The sequence below is a fragment of the Protopterus annectens genome, chromosome 14.part0, assembly GCF_019279795.1.
Source record: "Protopterus annectens isolate FY-2018-M chromosome 14.part0, PAN1.0, whole genome shotgun sequence".
Taxonomy (NCBI): Eukaryota; Metazoa; Chordata; order Ceratodontiformes; family Protopteridae; genus Protopterus; species Protopterus annectens.
In genome coordinates, this window is record NC_056748.1 from 594580356 (window position 1) to 594603322 (window position 22967).

Consider the following 22967-nt stretch of genomic DNA (forward strand, 5'->3'; position numbering starts at 1 on the left):
GTGATTTTAATTGTCTTTCCAAAATATACCTCATAGTTTGTTTATGCTGAAGTGTTGTTCCCTCCTATGGATTCCACAGCGGCTTGTATTTGGAACAAGACACTGCACCGAGTCACAATCATGTGGTTGCTTGCAAATACAGAAAAGTGCTTTGCTCAAAGCATAACTGGTTTTGGAACTTAGGAGCTTGCCAAATGTCATCTGTCTCACCATTAAGATTTAATATAACTTGATGAACCGTATGGCAAAGTGACAAATTTGTGATATGCAGGTTTTCTTGGGTTCTGTTTTTGTGGGTAGGATGCAAGGATTGCCAAGCACACTTTGGAATATGCAAAATGGCCACCCAGCATTTACCTTTTTGCTGATTGATAAATGTTTTCCATTCAAGCTACAGCTCTTTGAAGTTTAGTCATTTCTTTTTTCAGTAATTTCCATTAAGCCTACCATTAAGGTGTGTGAAAAACAACATGGCTGTATGCCTTCAAGTTCATGCATGCAAACACACACACACACACACACACACACACACATCTACATGTATTTTGTGTGTGTATGAATCTACATTCCAATATCCTAAATCAGGACTGACTTGCCATTGTAATAGGCAAAATTTAGTAGTAGCACTTTGAAAACCCAAACAATGCACAACTCCGACAGAGATACGGAATCACAATTTGATATCATAAATTTATGAGAATCATACCCTGAACCCAGAATCTGAGAGTTAAGCACGTTATGCACTATGCCAACTCCCAAGATAGTAACATTTATTTATATTTTATTCTGGAATGTAATAACCAGAGTAGAGTACTAATCCTATTAGATCCAATAAAGTTTCAGCCCAGGTAAAACAATAGATATGTGTGATTATATAGAGTGTAAATGACAACGCACAATGTATATACTCTTTATAAAGAGAGTGGACATCAGAGTTTGCATGCTGAATCAATCACAATAAAAAGTTAAGAGCAATGTATACAAGAAAGAAGGGTATGACGAGGTTAAGTTATATGACCAGAAAGGTGAACTGTATTTTCCTAGAGTCTTGAAATGTGCTTTTTCCTCTGAGCAGAAGGAGTAATAGGAATGATCTTTAAAACAAAGAAGGGAGATATTTCCACAGTTTGGGATCAAAGGGTGAGAAAGCATGGTCTCTACAGTGAAGCTTAGTTTGGAAAGTTGAAAGTAGGGGGACTTGATTAGTTTAGATTTCTGAGTGCATTTTGGTGCATCTTTGAATACTATAGAGGTTAATGGTGGGAATGTACCATTCTTGAAAAGTTTAAATACCTGAGAGGTAAATAGAAAGTTAGTATATTGTTTCACATGTAACCAGTTAGCTTTTTCAGTAGTGTGCATTCCATGAGGAGAGAATAAATCTACAAATGGCATTTGAGATCGAATGAATGCTGGATACATTTCTTTTAGAGGCCGCATCAATTTGAGGAAGACACTATTCTAACTGAGCCAGTAAGAAACCTTTCCACATGGAATTTCTACAAGGTCTAGATAGAAAAGGGGAGATCCTGTTAGTCTAGAAGAGGAGAAAGTTGCTTTGTGTGCATGTGGTCAAAGTAGATTTGGAAATTTGGGAAGTGGTGCAACCATATCTCTAGGTATACAACTTGAAATGGCATTTTCAGTAGTGTTATTAAGATGACTGAGGATTTTTAGATGCCTGGAATTAGAAACAAGCTTTTGCCTAATGCCAATAAGCATTATTCTTGTTTTAGAGGCACATATTAGTAATTGTTTTCACTGACCTAAAGAATAAGGGCATGGAAATCAACCTAAAGTTAGAGTTCATGAGAAGAAACGGAGTGGTTGGAGCAGAATATGGCCAAATGTCATCAGCATAAAGCAAGAAGGAAGACAGGATAAGTTCAAAGGACGTTTGTTAATGTAGATAGAAAATAAAGAGGTGCCAGAATAGATCCTTTGGGGACACCTTTCTGTAGACAGACTGATGCAGAGTTTGATGAACTGAAATTCACTGAGAAGTGGCAGTAAGAGAGGTAGTTTTTGACCAATGGCTGTGTGCCATCACTAGTGCCTATTTCCATGAGATGGCCTGCATCATATTCTTTGATGATTCATAAAGCTATCATACTGAGACACATTTCCTCTACAAATAGTGTAATTTGTTTTCCAAAAAATGAATTTTTTGTGTTTCTTTCATTACAAGTTTCTTAAGACAGATGCTTTTTAAATACCTTACAATTGTTCTTGTGGCTGCAAAAGTTATTTAGATAATATTTTCTGTCAAGTTAACAGTGGCTTCTTTCCATTGTTTTTTCACTAATTTTCTCTCCTGATCATCATTAGCTATTATCATAGGTATGCATTTTTTTCTCCGAGCAAGCCACTTACTTGATGGTCACTATATAGGACACAACATAAAAATGTCCAGGAGCTTATAGCTTGAAAAGAAAAAAAATGCACTGAAAATTCCAGTGACATTTGTTTTAAAGGCATCCTGCAGACCTAAATCAACTAAGTAAGGACAACAAAGGGAAGAAGTGGTAAATCAGAATCTTTGTTTTCCAACACACAACATACTGGGTAAAGAAGTCTTAAAAATAAAACTAAATCATGTAAGAATGTCTGCCTATACCATGCCGCCATGGAGGAAGAACTATTTATATAACAGTGGCCATACACTATATTACAACAGCATAACTATTCAATAGAAATCAATGTACGAAGAAAACTTCTTAGCTGTTGTTGCATGCCAAATAGCCTATAATACACATTGCTCTAAGTGGTATAGCTTTGGCCGATAAATCCACAAAGAATCATGCCACTGTATGTGGTCGATCTATATTTTTTGCCAGTTTACGGACTTATCTTTGCTTTCCTTATTTAGACTTATCTCATCTTTTCAAACAATTTCCTTGCATATAACCATGATCAGCACTGCCATATCATTTTCTGTCTTTGACTTTTGTGTTAGTGTGTTTAGACAATGCCAATTCCTTACTTTATCATCCTTCCACTAGTAATTATAGTTTTCCTTTTCCCATTATTTCATGATTGCCTGCAATTCTGCTTTTGTACTTTCAATACCAGAAATGCATGCCATATTTTGCTGTCCTTAAGTAACCAATTAAAGGTCTGCACTTGATTCTCTTGTGATACTCAGATACTTGCAGACTACATGTCATGATGAATGTGCATCTCATCTTAGCCATCCATGCTTACTCCCCTGTTGCTTCGATCTGTCTGACAATATTAAAACTGTTCATGGTCTCCTTTCCCAGCCATCGTCATAAATTCTGCAACAGATATTTCATAAAAGATGTGAACACATTTAACTTTTTGGTACACATCTTATAAAACGTGATGCTGTCTAGGCACAGTAAGCCAGACCACTAGCTGAATAAATTCCAAGCAAAACCTTCTACAACCTTATAATAGTTTCATGGCATTACCTTACAAAAGCTGGACCTGAATAATTTGCGGATGTTCTTCGTGTTTCACTGTTGCAGTCATGACATTTGGATTATCTGCCTGCAGGTAGCCTTCAGTCGGCCTGAATACCAGAGTCTTGGTATCTCTGCGTCAGATGCTGTCACTTCTTCCATGATGTCAGGTTGTCAGGGGTATAAAACATGCAGCCGACATCATTACCTCAGTCTTTCTTGCCGTGCGGTGCCCGAAACAGTTTGCAAGTGCAGGTCGGCCACCTCCTGAAATTTTAGTTTTTCGAGTTTCAGACCTGAAGTTGGGGATCCTTTTTTCTTGCTCTAACCGATGTCAGAAAAAATTAATAATCGTCTTGCCTGTGGAAAGCAAATACCTCATACAGATTTTCATTCTTACTGCGTCACCTGTTTAGGCCCAGATCACGACGTCCCTTGCTGTCAGTTTTGTGCCATATTCGGCGTCGGGCAAATTTTGTAGCTAAATTCTTTCGCTCTTGATCTCTGTATTCTGAAATGGCTTCGATAAGCCAGAATACTGATCGACCAAAAAAGCGTTGGGATAAAGGCAGAGACAGGCCGCATAGGTACAAAACTGCCGACAATGCTACCGTTAAGCTAGTCCCCAGTCTGCCAGTACTCAGTGAGGTGCTTTTGCAGCCCCTGATACACGCTTCTACAGATTTGCAGGCCTCTACTGAGACTCATTCAGAGTCCGGTATGCCACAAGATGCTTCTTCGACTATGGAACCTGTGGATGTCTCTACCTCGGATGGGTACGGATCCGCTGTGCGGGCACCGGCTTCTGAGGGTGTATTCAGGCCTACCAACTTCGTTTCAAACCAAAAATACCTAATTCCTCAGGCCTAAAGTTCACACTACACCTAGGAAATCGATGACCAAAGTGCATTCTCAGGCCCACATGCCACAAAAACAAATAATAGAATGGCTAAGACCTCATTACCTTAATTAGGGGAAGTCAGCCTTCCCCCTCAGAGAGACCAAGAACTGATTTTCCTTCTTATTCTTCTGATCAGGAATCTGATAACTCTGATCCTTCTGACTACCAGGACATACCCTTATCTACCTATGAGGTTTCTGATGTGGAGAATTCCATTCTCTCTGCTTCCCCCTCCAGAAGAGTTTTCTTTTCGTGAAACCCTGCATACCCTTAGAGAGCATTTCCGCTGGGAGAGCCAGGACTACCCTCAGTCCAAAACGAGACTCAGGGAATTTTTAAACTTGCCTCAGCACAGGCCTCTAGCTATCCCTCCTGTTCTGGAAATTGCAGATGATGTCTTCTTGGAAATCCAGCCTTACCCCTGATTCTTTGCCTCCAGCTCCCAGGAAACCTGTCAGGTACTATAGAGTGCCTGACTCCCGCAAATTCCTTTTTAAGAATCCTACTGCAGACCCAGAGACAATTTCCCAGGGTCCTAAAGGCATTAAGGCTACAACTGCCAAAAATCCTACCCCTTCAGACAGGGATTCTGGGGCTCTAGACAGATGGGATAGGAAGGTATACACCTCTGCTACTCTTGCCATTAGGGCTTTAAATTGTAAGTTTCATATGTTAAAGTATCAGCAGCATATTATGGAGCTAATTACACAGAAAATTATGTTGATTCCTGACTGTGCAGAACACAAAGATTTACAAGAGTTAATGCATTTTGCTAACCAGGTTGATAAACATACTTTGCAATGTAAGCTTATCTGCACATCCCCATAAGGGAATCTTGCTGGAAATACCTACTCTTCAGAGCAGGCTCTATCACTTCTCTGCACTTCCCTTTGGCTTATCTACTGCACCCAGGGCATTCACAAAGTGCCTTGCTCCAGCCATTGCATATTGCAGGCAGAGAAGAATTCACATTTACCCATACTTAAACGATTTCCTGATTCAGACGGACAGCCAGAACTTGCTATTACAGCACCTGGCATTTGTAAAGATACTTATAACTTCACTGGGGTACACCATCAACGAAAAGAAATCACAGCTGGTTCCCAGCCAACAGATTGAATTCCTTGGAACAAGTTTGAACACAACTTCCCAGATAGCATTCCTCACTCTAGAGAAACAAATTTATTTGACAAACTACTTCAATCTACTGATCCTCAAAACCCGGCTATCTGTAAGAAAAATACTGCAAGCCCTGGGGTTCATGGCCTCTTGCATTCTACTAATACCATATGCAAGACTGCATATAATGAAACTTCAATGGTACCTAAAAAAGTCTCTGGTGTCAACATTCTCAGGACCTGGAAACAATGATTCCTATCATTCCTTGCCTAAGGACAGAATTCCTTTGGTGGGCAGAGGCCAGCAACCTCAACAAGGGACTCCCTTTCACTCTACCCCCTGCCGCCCATAACCCAACAGATGCATCAGACTATGCATAGGGGGCTCACATGGCAGGGCTAGGGATTCAGGGCATATGGACCTGCATATCAATCAAAAAGAAATGTTAGCTGTACAGAATGCTGTGACAACCTTCAGAGGCCTTATTCTTCCAGGACAACTATTGGTAAAGACAGACAACACCACAATTATGTAATACATAAACAAGCAGGGGGGAACCCATTTCTACCCATGCTGCAGATTAGCCATGGCTGTGTGGAACACAGCCTTGAGCAGCCAAGTGCACCTGCAAGCTCAATTCCTGCCAGGTAAACTAAATTCACTGGCAGACAACTTAAGCAGAAATCTCATTGACCCACAGGAGTGGAAACTGGAACCCAAAATATTCAAGCTTTTGAGGAACAGGTGGGGGGCATCAGAGGTGGACCTTTTTGCTTTCCCTCAGAACTATCAACTGAGCAAATATTGCACCAGAACTCCCCACAGCCAAGTTTGGAAAGTGGATACCCTGTCCTTCACCTGGGAAAACCTATCAGTCTATGCCTTTCCCCCTCTGCCCCTCCTCTCAAAGGTTCTACTAAAGATCAAACTGGACAAGCCAAGGACAATCCTGATTGCACCAGACTGGCCACACCACCACTGGTACCCTCTTTTGCACAGTCTGACAGTGCTGACACCTTGGCACCTGCCTCAGACTCCTTCCCTGCTGTCTCAGCAGGTGGGCCAGATTCTGCACCCTCGGCTACAGACCTTGAACCTAGCAGCCTAGCTCATCCACTGAATTCTTCACCAGCAACTCTCAATAAGCAGGTGCTGGATGTCATTCTTGAGGTAAGGAGGCCTAGTACTAGAAAATTCTTTTTGGAAAAGTGGAAAAGATACTGTTCCTTGAGCTAGTCTCAGGGAATGGACACAACTGTGCCCAACGTACCCCACATACTAGACTACTTAACAGAAATGCTCCACAAAGGCCTATCTTTCTCTTCAATTAAGATTCATGTCTCTGTCATCTCAGCCCATTATAATACTGAGCCACCCCTTTTCTCTCATCCCCTGGTCAAACAGTTCCTGAGAGGAGCCAAAAATTTAAGACCCCCCAGGAGAGCTCCCACTCCAGCCTGGGACCTTAACTTTGCATTGGAAAAGCTCACTCTTCCGCCCTTTGAACCTGCTGCCACAGCTGAGTTAAAATTCCTCTCATGGAAGACAGTTTTACTTCTAGCCATCACTTCAGCAAGAAGAGTGTCTGAATTGCAAGCCCTTATGGCTGTGGAACCCTTCATTATCTTCCATGCTGACAGGGTTTCCCTCAGGACTAAGCCATCATTTATGCCCAAGGTGGTATCTAGTGTGGCTTTAAACCAATCCATTCGTTTGCCAACTTTTTTCCCTAATCCTCAGAATAAAGGGGAAAGGATCCTGCACTCCCTGGATGTGTACTGGCAGCTCAGGTTCTAGCTGGACAGGACTAAGTCTTTCAGAAAATCTGACCAGCTGCTAGTCAGCTTTGCTGCAGGGGCAGAGGGGCAAGGCCATTTCAAAGCAAACTATTTCTAAATGGGTAGCACGCTGCATCCATTTCTGCTACAAACAATATGGGAAACCTACCCCATGGGGGATCAGAACACATTCCACTAGGGCTACATCAACCTCTACAGCATTTCTCAGGTGAGTCTCTACCAGGGACATCCTGGAAGCTGCAACCTGGAGTTCAGTACACACTTTCACCAAGCATCACTTACCACTTGCCTATCTTTTCTAAATCCAGAGCTGGATTTGCCACAGCAGTCTTACAGGGCCTGATTGCCAGCCCTAATGCTTCTTAACTACCTCCACCCTTTCCTTAGCTATGGGAATCAACCCAAATGTGATGACTGCAACAGTGAAAACACGAAGAACATAGTACAGTTGTGTACACTTACCATAAATGTAGATATTCGAGTGTATTCACTATTGCAGTCCTGATTACCCTCCCTCCAGCCCCCTGACTTCTCTTTACTTCTACCTACCTTTTTTGTTTGGCATATTTTATATCATATATATTTTCTTTTTGCTGGGGGTGTCCCATACCATGTAATTACATCCTATTTTGGGGGCACCTGACATCTGGGGCAAAAAAAAACTGAGGTAATGGCGTTGGCTGCATGTTTTATACCCTTGACGACCTGACATCATGGAAGAAGCAACGGCATCCGATGCAGAAATCCGAAGACTCTGGTATTGAGGCCGACTGAGGGATACCTGCAGGCAGATAACCCAAATGTGATGACTGCAACAGTGAATATACTCAAACATCTACATTTATGATAAGTGCACACAACTGTACTTTCTGGTCATCCTTTGGATGTTTGGCAGTATCAATCAGCCCGAGTATTACATCAACATTAATCATACATCATAAATTAGTTTTGATAATATGGACATGTCTGTTGAGGAAACTGATATTTTCCAATGAGAGTCCTAGGGGAAAAAAGTCAAATGTATGTATACATGAAGTGCAAATAATGGAAGTTATGGGTGAATTTCTACTTTTTTCGTCTTGTTTCTATAGTAGAATAAAGTGGAATATGGTTTTAACAAATATTTACACTATTTCTACACATTTTCAGCATTTTTTTTTATTTTTGAAGCAAGTCATCACGTGTTGTACTGGATAGTAATACAACAAATGTATATGTAATTGTATTCAAACACTTTCAGTAATGGTCAGATGCAGAATGGTTTAAAATAAATAAGATATGTATAAAAATGTGATTAAAAGCAAGTACATTAAATAATTTATTAAGGCTACAACATATTGTTTGCTTATCTTATTATGAAAGGTAATTGTATAATAAATTTACTTTAATTGCATATTATATATTTATATTATAACATGCCAACTTTAAAAATGCACCTCCTATCTGTATGATGAATTTGAAAAATGTATAACATGAGTTGAAGTGTACAGTAGTACACACTTTTGGAATATCCCATCAGTGCAATCAGACCCAACCAAATATTAGCAAACAAGATTGTAATTTTCAATTACTGGAGAATAGAAATACGTAGTCAGTGGGGTCATCTGAAGGGAGATACAAGACGTATGAGAGAGAGAGAGAGAGAGACTAGCAGGGGCCAACTCTAGTGCACCTTGTGAAAATACCTGTTTGTACAACTAGACGCTAGGCCTGTGATTGGCTTGCAACAATGGATATTTTGAAATGGTGGGAATGCATTTATTTAATTAATTTTAATGATAAATCTTTATTCAACAGGATTATTATACAAAACAGTTGTGCAATCCACATGCATGGTGCACTTTCATGACCTTACGGGCGAATTAGTCACATAAATCTCATTTAAATGGTCATTACTAATACATACTAACATCACTCAACCTGATGTAAGCAGTGTTATATTCTTTCCATATCATATGATAAATGTTTATATAAAAACAAATACAAAACATGAAATTAAAGATAAAAAACTAGTTTTACAGAGCAGTCATAACTTTATACAATTATACTGAATTTTCAAATACACAGGACGTAGAGCAGATAAAAGTCATGAGACTAACACATATGCAAAACGTAAGTTACCGATCCTGTAATTCAGTACTACTATCAACTCAAAACTGGGTAGGTTACTATGTGGTTATAATATCAAATAGATAGACTCAGTTTTATAGATCTATAACAGTGCCTTTTGAGTCAAACCATGCCTCTCATTTCTGCTATTTCAAGATAATAATTTCTGGTTATCCTCAGTTCCATTTCTTTAGGTTCATTCAGCGTGTGTGTTCCATATAAAAATACTGGTCTCCTCTTAGGTTTCCACCTTTTTTTTAATGCTATCTGGCAACAAGTAATAAAAATATCAAAGCTTGGGTGGGTTAGAGGTGTCTAACGCTCCTCCAACCTACCGAGAGGAGGCAAATTGTAGGTTCTGGTTCCATGTCGTTGTGTCTTTCGGCTTATCCCGGCCAGGGGTCGCCACAGCGGAACTCCGATCTGCTAATGTTTGGTAGTGGATTTTTACATGCTGAGTTACCAGCCCTGATGCACAACCTTCAACGAAGGCACACCCATTCACGCACGACTTCCCACAGAAGACGCTCTAGGTTCTGGTTCCATATTAGTAATAAATTGTACAGCCCTCTTTAGGTCTTCCAAAAATCAATGCAGCACTCCACAACCCCAAATAATGTGTGGTCATTGGCCTTCTCCTCTTTCTCACATCCTCAGCAGACATCCCTCACTTGTGGGTACACGTCTAATTTTACAGGCACATAACCATGTTTTTGTAGACATTTCCATGCAAAGATCGTGTTGCATACTTGGTTGCCAAATACATCTTCCTCTACTCCTCACTAGAGTAATTCAGCCAGAGATATTCTTCCTTTGTCTCATTGCATTACTCAGCCTAGTATCTTTCTCTCTCAGTAATTTGTAGCATTAATACCTTTTTTTTGAGTTGTACTTTCTGTCCTTGCTCCTATAATATATTGGACCATTAATGGACATTCTTCCAAAGTTATTGTTTCCCTTAAGATTTTCTTTTATATTTTGTGCTAGGCTCACGTATATTCATCTTTTTCTATCTTGCAGAGAAAAGATTAAGTATGGCCTGATCACTTGTCATTATTACCTCGCTGTGTATTAATTGGTGCCAAAAGCCAGTACCCCTGAACCTATGCTGCCATATGCCTTGGCCCACATTACTATTTCTTCTATTTTTTTAATCACAAATTGTATATGTAAAACCTGTCCCTTCCACTGCTTTAAATCTTTTGCAGCAAAGGTTTGACTGATAGTATCCTTAACATATGCTTGTACATAGATTGCCTTTCTAGTTCAACTGCTTAATGTGACCCAAAAATGTCTGTGGGTATTGTTTACCTCGTAACCAAGAATCATTTCTTTCCAACCTGATTTTACATTTTGAACTAAATGAAACCTAGTGGCCATATACTGTAACAATCTTTTTGAGTCAGCAATCCCTAATCCTACAAGCTCTTCAGCTAAAAAAAGTTTAATCCATTTCTCTCTTGCCTTTTTGACCTCCCCTCTAAAAAAATATTGCTGGCTGTCTTGATTTTGGTCCAGGTATGCTCTTCTAGTTTAAAGTAAAATGCTTGCAAAGATTAGCAGGACTAAGCATTTTAACCACTTGTATTGTATTGTCTTCACCCATGTAGCCATGTATAACACTTAACATTTCTTAATGTTTGTAAGATAATGGGTGATGCACAGACTGCACCCTGATTGGAGAATGTTCTCCAGCAGGATGTTAACATACAAGCAATGCCTGCTAATACAAAAAGAATAAAAAACAAAAGTGTGTGTGTGTGTGTGTGTGTGTGTGTGTGTGTGTGTGTGTGTGTGTGTGTGTGTGTGTGAATGTGTGCGCACATGTGAGTGAAAGCAAGATCGATCAAGACATAATTTTACATTCACTAAGCAGCACTTTTGCTGTTTCGAGAATGCACGCATGTATGAAAGCGAGGTGTGTGTGATTGAGAGTGATAGAGATCGAGCACAGGCAGCGCCAGCATTGAGAATGTTTATGTACCTCTCACCTCTTAGATCAAGTTATCTGGATAAAGCCTAATATAAAGGGGAACAAAGGCTCAAAATAGGAACCTATTCTTGTTTAAAAAAATCTCAAAGTTGTTTGAATAATAGGGCTTTTGTTACCATTAATTTTCTGAAGTGCGCCATCGGGCCTCAGAACACTCACAGGTGGGCATTGTTTACATAATAACATACCCTGTTGAGTATTACTTGCAGATTTATATGGAGAAATTAATCCTAGGTTTCATTAACAGCTTGTTTAGTGTTCATAGGCCAGACCTCAAAAGTACTTAAGCCTATAATACCACCAGAAAACATCTACACCAGTTCGCACTTTGGTGCATTAAACTTGCTTCTGTTTCATTTATTTGATATCTGACTAGTCTACCAAATGCATGATCAATGCCAGTACTACATTTATATCCCTGTTTGGTTCATTGATATAAAATATTGTATTACATTTTGTTCTGTACAAACCCACTGATATCCTTTAATATCTGAAATGTGAATTTGCCTGGCAAATGGCTCCAAATATAATGCAAAAAACAATGGGGAAATGAGGCAGCCCTGCCAGGTTCTCCTGTTCAAATTAATTGGTTCAGTTAAACTTCCTTAGAGTTTTATTTGAGCCTGGGACCTATCAAAAATTCCACGGTATATATATTAAGCTTCTTAGGATTTCAAGCATCCTAAGTACTAACCACATGAATTTCCAGTTTACTCTGTCAAAGGCCTTTTCTGCATCAAGACTCACTAACATCAGTGGTTTGGCATTGGGGATGGTGTCATCTTGCAGAATTAATGTTTCATTAACACTGTCAAATTTTTGCTGACCTTCCATAAAAAAAATGACCCTGTATAACATGATTTGTTGCTTCCAGGATGAAGGTGGCTCACCTCCATTCAATATTTCCTTAAACATGGTTTTCCATGTCTTTACTACAATGTATCCAGCTACCTTCCATACCTCAATCAGAATTTCATCTGATCTAGAGGTCTTGCCTGTTTTTTGATGTGCAATAACATAGGTTTATAGGTAGGTACCAGGCTATTGGCTCGAGGGTCTACATAAGCCTAGCCAACAAGGTTCCCTGGCTTATGCCACCCAAGAAAGTTATTTTCCTGTGCCAATGTCAAGCACAGACAGACGTGATCCCTGGGATGTATTTCCTCTTTCCCATCCACTCATCAAGATTTTTCTTGACGAGTGCTAATGAAGAACTTTGCCTGACATAGATGGGTAGCCTGTTCCAGAGTATGGGAAGTCTCTGGGACAGGAATCTATCCCTCCAGCATGTCCTGTTTATCATGGTGACAAGGTTTAGGTCCCTAGAGCATGTTGCTTGGAGGGATTAGTATTTCTTTAGGTGTAGCATGTCCAACAGCTCTGGTTTTGACATAGCTTTATATGTTAGGCAGAGATCAACTTGGAGTAGGCAATATGCTACAGAGTAAAGCTGGAGTTTTTTGAGACGGTCAGTGTAGGGCATCTGTTTGAGGCCAGTAATCCTCTTTGTGAGGTACTTCTGTGGCCTTTCCAGCTGCTGCAGATGTCTTGTGAGGTACATTCCAAAAGGGAAGTTGTACTCTGTAATGAGTGTTGAGTAGAGGGGAACAATGACCTCTTTTTTCCTGGATGAAAACCCTTTTATGATGAAGTGTGCCACATAGAAGGACTTCCTGACTACTGTGGTGATGTGGCTATCAAAGGACAAACTACTGTCCACCTGGGTCCCAAGGTTTCATCACACATTCGGTGTAAGACTGCTGTCTATGTAGTAGTTCATGGTTACAGAGTTTTTACCAAAGGGGATGACAATGCACTTTTTGGCATTGAGCTTGAGGCCATGGCTCTGACACCAGGCATCTGTCTCAGTGAGGCTCTTCTGTAGGATTTCCACATCATTTGGGGACTCAACTATGGCTCCTAGTTTGCAGTCATCTGTGAACTTCGTTAGCCAGAGGCCTTCTGTGTTGGCCTGTACTTCAGAGAAATAGATAGCAAACAGGAGAGGTCCCAGGACTGAACTCTGTGGTACTCCACTAGTCACTGGTTTGAGGTCAGATTTGGAGTGTGCAACTTTTACAGTGTGGGTTCTGTCAGTGAGCAAGTTGGCAACCCATCTTGTGATGTAGGGATTTATACCTAGTTTAGTGAGTTTAGCTATAATTCCAGAATGGGGGGTGGTGTCAAAAGCCTTGGCAAGGTCGAGATAGGCTGTGTGAACCACCTTATCCTCATCTACGGCTTTTGTGACTGCCTCAAAGAAGTCGATCAGGTTCAGGAGGCATGACCTGCTTTTCACAAACCTGAACTAAGTGGGATCCAGAGTTTGGAGGTTACCAATGTCTTTGTTTATGAGTTCCATGATGATACTTTCCATGGCCTTGCAGACCAGGCTCATCAGGCTAATAGGGCGATAGTTCCCATGATCAGCGGTGGCTCCCCCTTTGTGGAGTGGGATAACTGTTGCTGTATGCCATTCAGTGGGCACAAAGCCTGATTTGGGGCTATGATTGAACACGTTGCTTAGGTGGGGAGCCAGTTCGTTCTGTAGTTCGTGTAAAATGCAGCCTGGGATGTTGTCCAGTCCCATGGATGCTGTGTTTTTGGCTTTAGAGTGTGCAGCTTTTACCTGCGTAGTTGTGATTACAGGGACTCTGCATTCTTCCTGTATAGATATGGGCCCTTTAGGGGGTGAGGGGGTTAAAGTTAGCACTGAACTTATCTGCCAGGATGTTGGCTATATCAGTTGGTTCTGTAATTTTCATGCCGTTGTGCTATAACTCAGAGCAGATCTGGGTGTTGCCATTAAGATTCTTGACTTAGCTATAGAAAGCTTTGTGGTTGTCCTTAAAATCAGTGGCAATTTTGTTTTCATAGCTAGCTTTGGAGGATCTTATAAGGGATCTCAGCTTCTTAATGAGGCTGACCAGGGAGCTCCTCTGCTCATGTGATTTTACTCTCTTTTGCAACAATTTTTTTCCTTTTGTTGTAAAGTTTGTTTATGGCAAGGGGCAACCTGATTGGCTTCCTTTTTTTTGGAGGATAATGTCTTGGTTCTGTTTGGGATAGCACGATCCATGCACTCGTGTAAGTGCTTATAGAGTGCATTTGTGTAGGATTCAGCAGTCGTAACTGTATTGTCCATCTGCATGGGTGTCATGAAGTTCACCACTTTTGTCTTAAGCATGAAGTTGGCTTTGGAGAAATATTTTACTGTGGTTTCCTTAATGGGGGGGTGGGGCGGGATGTGCATATCAAGGGTGATTAGCTTATGTTCAGATCGGACCAACAAGGAGTTGACTTCAGGTGTGGAACACCGGTCACTCATGTTGGTAATGACTAGGTCTAGGATATTGTTGCCCCTGGTGGGGGTTGTGGATAAGTTGATCCAGGGCATTGGAGTTTATGAATTCCAGAAAGTGTTGTGTGAAGGAGTTGGTACACGAGTAGTTTTCCTAGTTAATGGTGGGGTAGTTGAAATCGCCCATTATTAGGGTGTTTGGTTGAACCCTAATATTTTCCAGTACATCAAGAAAAGAGGAGTGGGAATCCTGGGGCATGGCGGGGGATCTGTAGCAAGCTACAGTTTGGATTGCAGTTTTGCCCAGAGTTAATTTGCACTTGGATGACCTTGGATGCATTATGTTGAGCAACTAGCCTGGAGGTGTGGATATCCTTAATGAATATCTCTAATTTCTACTCAATTTCCCCAGAAGACCACTCCCTTCTTCCCCACAATTGATATATAGGATGTAGTTCTTCCAATTATCTTAAAATATGTTCTCTTATTATTGCATCTGAGTTATGTGTTGTATGCAATGTACTACAGTACTGAGAAAATACCCTTGCTATAGAATTTGGATCAATCTCTATCTTACACCCCTCCAGATTTGTTTTTTTTTATCTGCCTTTCATTATGTTTTTGTCTCAGCCTCTACACTAGGAGTTTGCCAGACCTAGAGGTACAGTAAAAGTTATATTGTCAATGCTAATATTCTTGCCTGAATAATATAGTCTAGGTATTTGGTCAGAGACATTTGTGCTGATTTTGTTTCCTCGGCCACTGATCCGTCTGATCCTTGATTTCTTTTGTGTCTGCAGTTTTGTAATCAATTCAAAATGTTCAAGGTATTTATTTTGGCTTCCTTTCCCATTTTCTGCATCTCTTTCTGGAGTCCCAAATTAGTGGTGAATATACCATCACCAAGAGTGTCTTTTGTATAACCTGGCATAGCACTTGTCTTGTCCAAACTAAAAAGTCCTGTTTGCAAAGGAAGTGTGAAGGAAAATGACTGATTCTTAATTCTCACCACATGGGGTTACGTTATTTATGTACATAGATTTGCAGTTCTGCATGATCCAACAGTGTTATGGGGTATGTTAGTCTATCCCTGACCAAATAACCATACTCCCTAGATTTGTTACATCTAATTGTGCCTAATTATTGCATTTAGCTGAAATATATGAAATCTGAGATTGTTCTCCCTTAGCTCTACTGCATTGCTCTAGCCGACCACTATTAGGTAATTTTTAAGGTAGATTCCTTCCACTAGGATTTTGTGCCTTCTTAGCTAAGTCTGTGCATCTTATTTTCTATATAATGTTCCAGTACTGCTACTAAAACAAAATGTTATTTCTGTCATATTCTGCTTTATTTCCTTCATTTTAGATTTTGTGAGTAGATAAATTACACGTAATTTTTTGCTTCATTGATTTAAAGTACTGAATCATGATTTTAGGGTTCATGTTACCATCATCAGCTATACATTGGACAGTGGAAAGGGGAAGAAAATAAATGGGAGCACAGTGATATTATGTGCGAAGTGAAACAGAAATATCTGCATGCAAAGGGAGTGCAGCTATGTACTGATCATGTACCTCAGAAGATTACTAATTACCTTTCCGAATAAGCTGAGTCAGCTCCTGAGTCATCCTGTAAAAATAACTGAACAGCTTCAGCAAAACATTAATCTTAGCGGCCTCTCAATAGGTCTATAATACCAAGAAGACACAGAGGTCGAATTAGAGGCCTACTGTTTGTGGTTGGATAGTTAAACTTGCTTAAAACATTAAGCATAAAAGACTGCCAGCATTCTGTCATGTCAGACAGACTTGGAGAGTGAGAAGGAGAGTATAGCATTTTCATCACTTTTTGCCATTTCTCTGAATTTTTGCTCTCTCAGAATTGGTGTCTGCCACACATACACGCACACACACACACACATATATATATATATATATATATATATATATATATATATATATATATATATATCAGAATCCACAATCACCGAACACATTTTGTGTGTGCCCCCCACACCCCCCCTACTTTAATATTCTCATTCCGAGATCACACTACAGTGAATAAAAGGGAATATTCCCTTATCCGCACCGTAGTATGATCTCCTTAACAGTCATTCCCTCACGACTCCCTCTAGCTGCAGGCATACTTCCACAAAAGTGCTTTTTCTATAAAAAACACTTTCGCGGAAATATGTCCAGCTGTTTGGGCTTCAGTGAAAAGTTTCTTCGGGGATCAGTACCGATTATATATATATATATATATATATATATATATATACACACATATATATCTTTTATATGGAGATATATATATATATAAAAGAGATAGATATATACAATATATAGAGAGATGGAACGTATTTATTTGGTCAAACATTTGGAATGTCAAAAGTCTGTAATGGTAAAAAAAACAACTGAATAGTCGGTTTACTATCATATATTCAAATTCACTGCGTTCGAATGTTCAGACGTCCGAACATGTTCGGAAATCAGAACACAGAAGACAGTGAATTCTGAACTAAGCATTTCAGTAAAGTCAAATGTCTAACATGTCGATTTTACTGAAATGCTCATATCCACTCAGCATTCATACACACTTTTTTGCAGGGGACCAAGCCCCCCTGCACCCCCATCCCCTACCTATATATACAAACTCAGGGTGCATTTCCAGATCCCCACTTTAGTGCTATCTGCACCACAATGTCAAACCTTGTAATAGCGAACATTCACTATTACAAAATTCAACATTGTGGTGCTCGCATTTTCAGATATACAAATTAGGTCTCGCACATATATCAATTCGAACACAGTGAATTTGCATTTATGATAGTAAACCGAATAGTCATATGACTGCAGAAAACTGTCATTACTTTGTGGGAACTTGCACATATACAATAGAGAGTGGAAACTTTGCTCTCTCTCTCTCTCTACTGATGTGTGATTTCAGACTTGGTAAATGAAAGTAGCAGGGCATATGGTGAGCCCAACAAACCAAATGGCCCTTACAATTTTTTTTTTGTTTGGAAGATACTTTCAGTTGTGATAATTTCAGATTGATCAGTTGCAGTTTGTGTTTCATCATTTTAAATTAACCAAGATGTGACTAGTCAAACCTCCCACATAACAGCACCTGTTATGACAACCAAATTTGGTCAACAATGATGATTATCAACAGTTATGTGAGATCGACATTCTCTGGAGTTGCTCAGGGATTGTGAGATCTAGGAATTAGCATATATGATTAGCATGGATTAAGGAGGTGCAGGGGTGTCTGTCCCCTGCAAGAAATTATTTTGTTTAAATTTTGAACTGCATGTGGAGAGAATTTTTCTCATGCATGTGTGGTATACTGTCAACATTTGCATTGTTGACCTTTTATGGCTGACATTACTGATGATGTTTGGGTGTTTTCATCCAAGTAAGTACACCTATAAAGTTTGAGGGCTTGTCCCCATATCAGGTGCTGCAGGAGTACAAGAACTTGCAAAAAAATATCTGTGATCTTATAAGTGCTGTTGTTTTTACTGGCTACTTCACAAAGTTTTAAATATTTTGGGTTCAAATGATCATGCCTCAGTTAAGCAATGTGTGGTTATTTGTACTGGACCATGGAATCATAATTTATAGAATTTCAAAGTACCCTCAACTGATGCCAATATTCTGCAATACAGCTGGGTTTCTGATCATTAACCACGTAATATGTATTCAAAATACAGACACAAACAAATTCACCTCAAGAGTGAAGCTTGCGAGGTAAATCTTGTTAGTCATGTAAAGAACACATAATGCAGGGTTATAGTCAGAGAACAGACCATAATTCTTTGCACTTTATGGACCTTTATTGAAACAATGTAAGAACAAGTAGAACATGTAGAGAAGCCTGGATGAACCAGAAAAAAAAACAGATTGCACAAAACAAGTAAATCTATCCAACACAGCAGAGATTGCCACTTAAAATTCCATTTATTAAAACAAATATTAAAAATAGTAAAACCACAGAAAAGATGAGCGCTTTCAAACCTATCACCAGCACTTCCTCAGATCTAATACACATTAGGTGAAACATTCCTTAAATACTCTCTCACATATCAGGGCGGGCTAGAGCTCTAGGTCTCAGCACAGGTCTTAAAGTTACAGAACCATTTAAGCCTTTCTCACAGTCAGCATGCAGTTCTAAAATCCATTTTGTTTCTGCACACTCGGTCTTTGTTTTAATGTCATATTTTCTAATGTTAGGTTTAATCAGCTCTAATACTAGGAATGTAAATTTATGAGAAGGGTCAGTGCCTGCAATATGTCTAGCAAAGGCATTTCTAAGATCTTTCTTAGAAATATTATTGTGTTCACATATCCTATCCTTTAGGACCCTATTCTTTTTACCAACATAATAGCGTTCACAAATCTTGCAGACAGCAAGGTACACTAAATTTGTGCTTTTACAGTAAGCAAAAAAGTTATATTGGTAAATATGTCCAGTAATAAAATAATAACTCAATGCAGATATGTTCATCTATTTATTAATACAAAAACATACAGATGCAAAGCTTTTGGGAACTACCTTTCCATCAGTTCCTGAAAGGTTTGCATCTGTATGTTTTTATATTAATAAAGCCTAGTGTATATACGTTGGAGGTTTTTTTTTTATTACTATTGTTGTTTTATTTTCCAACTTAGTTTACCACAGTATTCCATTTGGTTTTGTCATAAATATGTTTGGAGTTTTTTTTTTTATTACTATTGTTGTTTTATTTTCCAACTTAGTTTACCACAGTATTCCATTTGGTTTTGTCATAAATATGCCCAGTTACATTATTTCTGTAGCTATTAGTGATACTCACATATTTACACATTACGAGATTTACACGGATTTCCCATGGTGGTGGTGCTGCGGTAGCGTTGTCACCTCACAGTAAGACACAGTCCGGTTCAATTCTCAGCTAGAGCGTCTTCTGCGTGGAGACGTGCGTGAATGGGCGTACCTTCGTCGAAGGTTGTGTGTCAGGCCTGGCAAGCTGATATGTAAAAATCAACTGCCAATCATTAGCAGACCGGAGTTCCGCTGTGGCGACCCCTAACCGGGAAAAGCCGAAAGAAGACACACACACACACACACGAGATTTACATGGATATGTCCCTTTCCTGCTTGATAACCATACATTTTTACTCCTTGCAGGTTTATAGTATAGCACAGTAACGGTTTCAGAGAATGATTGTTCTTAAAGCAAATATTAGGAGTTTCTCACAAACTTTTATATTTCTCATCAACAGTGAGACTGTGCCAATTATTTTATCGCAGACAACATTAACGTTATTAGAATAAGTATGGGAGAGCCTAACCTTTTTAGGAAGCACCTGTGATAGGTGTGAAAGCATTCATCTTTTCTGTGGTTTTACTGTCTTTAACATTTGTTTTAATAAAGGGAATTTTAAGTGGTAATCTCTGCTGTGTTGGCTGGATATACTTGTTTTGTGCAATTTATGGAAACAATGTGCTGTTATTTACAGAAAAAAGTGCAGTGTCTTTTACCTGCTTTGAAATCCAGTAAAGCATTTAGCAACTGCTTTCAAAGAGACAGCAACACACCTTTCAGCCAAGTTACTTACACATTTGGGCAAGGCAAGGGAAAGGATTAAAATCATGACATTTTTTAAATACTGCTTTAATTCACTTAAGAATTCAACCAAACAGGTTTTGCATTTTCTTTATAAGGAAACTGATTCTGGCATTTCTGACTTTAACCTTCATTGAGTTTTTAGAAACCCAGTGTCTATAATCAGCCCCATGAATGAGATACGATAGCAATAGCACTTAGTGGGATGTAAAAAATGTTAAAGCACCCCTAAACACTTTTAAACATGTCAAATACTTCTCTAGCATGAGACCTAGTTAATTTTTTTCCATTTCTGGGACTTACTCATGCTGCACCATGTACTAAATACAAGATGCGCTTCACTGATATTCACACAGGAAGCCCTTCTTAACGGTAATGGCTACTTTCACTAAAATCATAATAAAATAACATGGGTTATGACACAACCCACATTATACTCTCAGATCAAATTAGTATTTTATTCTAGCAAAAAGGAAAAAAAATCCTTGGATACTTTTTTTGTAATATCTCCAAGGGGAGATGTGCCTCAAATGAATATGAAGACAGAGCATGCCTTTAATATTGATTTCTAAATTCGATACATTTCCAGTTCAGTAATGTTATCTCTGTCAATCAAGCATGTAAGCAAGGCTCTTTATACCACTGTTTGTTACTAATACATAAATACCTCCACCGTTCATAACATGCTCCTCATTCTCTATGTTCATGAGGGGAATAATTTGTTCAGATACAATACATACATTTTTTACTTTAGCCTATTCAGTGCTGCAGCATATGAAGACTGTCCTAAAAATGTATAAAGTAAAGTACCCCCCCCCAACACACACACACACACACACACACACACACACACACACACACACACACACACACACACACACACAGATTGCCAGGCTACTCTATTTCATATAAACAGTTCTCGGGTATTTCACCCCCCTGCTTACCTTACTAATACATTTTAACCCAAACCCTGAACCTTATCATTCAAACACCCTTTCTGTAACACTACCACTGTTCAGACAATTCTGATCTGAATGTTGGTTCAGGTTTTAGTGTTCCAGTCTCTATAGGAAACTTCCCTTTTTAATTGCAAATAATGATGGATCTTGGATCCTCATACTAGTAGCTGTTTTTTTCTTGAAATCTGCTTAACATTCACTCTGTTCCCCCTGTTCTGAACATTCACTCTATTCCTCTGTTTCAACGAAGGTAGACATTTTGCTCTTTTGTCATAACAGAACTTTTGTACAGAGTTTGAATTAGATATTTTTTTGTATAGAAAAAAAAATCATTTTTTGATAAAGTACGGAGGGGGAGGTAGGGAAACAACTCCTATAATCTGTGATCCATCAGTAGTTGGGCAGGCAGTAAATAGTAACAATCCAAGAGAGTGTTTCTGTTTTCCAACAGAGTTGGATGGAAATCTTTGCAACAGACACTACTAATGCTCTGAACATTAAAGTTTTTCACATTCTGGGCTGTCATATAAAAAAAAATCTCTTACCTTGCCTGCACATTATGGGTCATTACCTGAAACAAGGACATCAGGTATGCTGTGTCTGGAGTACACAGCATTAAGTGCACTGCTATTTCCATAACTTGTCCTGTAACTTCACATTTTCTCTAAGCTTTGAATCTGAAAAATAGTGACCAGATGCTAACTACACTAGGCATCTGAAACAAATCTTTTCTATTATTATCAGATATTCTTAACAGAGTAAGAAATCATCTGTTCTTCTATGTTAGTGATATATGCTCTAGCCAGCTCTTCACTGCTCCATCTTCAGATATTCTCATCTGTGAATCACTGAGTGAGCAATTCCAAAAGAAATTCAATTTTTTTTTTGTTAGACAAAGGCATTTGTTGTTATATAGAATTGAGCTCCACTTCATTTGCAAGCACATAATCTTGCTGTTTTAGCAGAAACAAACTCAGGATCTCTGTTTAATACATTTCCAAATCTTATTTATACTCCATATTCTTTTGCAATCACAAGAACATTCTTTACCATCTCAACTGTACTTTATGTATTTTTTTCTGAAAAATGTAAATGCTTTATTGCCTGTTGCTACCAATTTAGATTACTTCTTCCATAATTCACTGCAGTAGTACCATTCTTACAGGCAATTACCTATGACATGACTGACTTATCCACATTAACATCATTTTAAGTGGGTGCTTCAATTGGAATGTGTTACACACTTACAAACATGTTTTTGCTTTGTTTTCCACTGATTCACAATCCCGCAATAATTTGTATTAATGAAAAACTTAAAAGGTTTAGAATAAAATTTGTAAGATCATTCATTTCAGGAAATTTTGATGAGAAAGCTTGCCATCATGCTAAGACATCTTCATAATGGCTATTACTTTCTCAGCATCTGATTCCAGGCCGTTTTTGGAAAGACAAGGCCATTATACCTCACCTGTGAAATTATTTTGGATTCGCTGTTTCTCAACTCAAGGCTATTTTGCCTAACCCATTTCAGAGACTTGTTCACTTATTACATGTTTTTTAATTTTGTCCACATGCCTGTACAACATTCACTTTAATACCAGAAAAAGTCACCATGACTTTATATTCAACAGTCATCTGAAAGATTTCTCATTCTAGTGAAATGCCTAAAGTCTTTGAAATCTGAACCTTTGCAGAGAGGAATTTAAATGTACATAATTTTTGAACTTTCCCCAACAATCCTTATTTG

General features: G+C 39.0%; 1 protein-coding gene across 1 annotated transcript in view; it reads left to right on the top strand.

The window, feature by feature from the left end:
• TCERG1L (transcription elongation regulator 1 like) overlaps nt 1-22967 on the top strand; it is a 2969407-nt gene that overhangs the window by 2050984 nt on the left and 895456 nt on the right. The gene's annotated exons all lie outside the window — the stretch shown is intronic.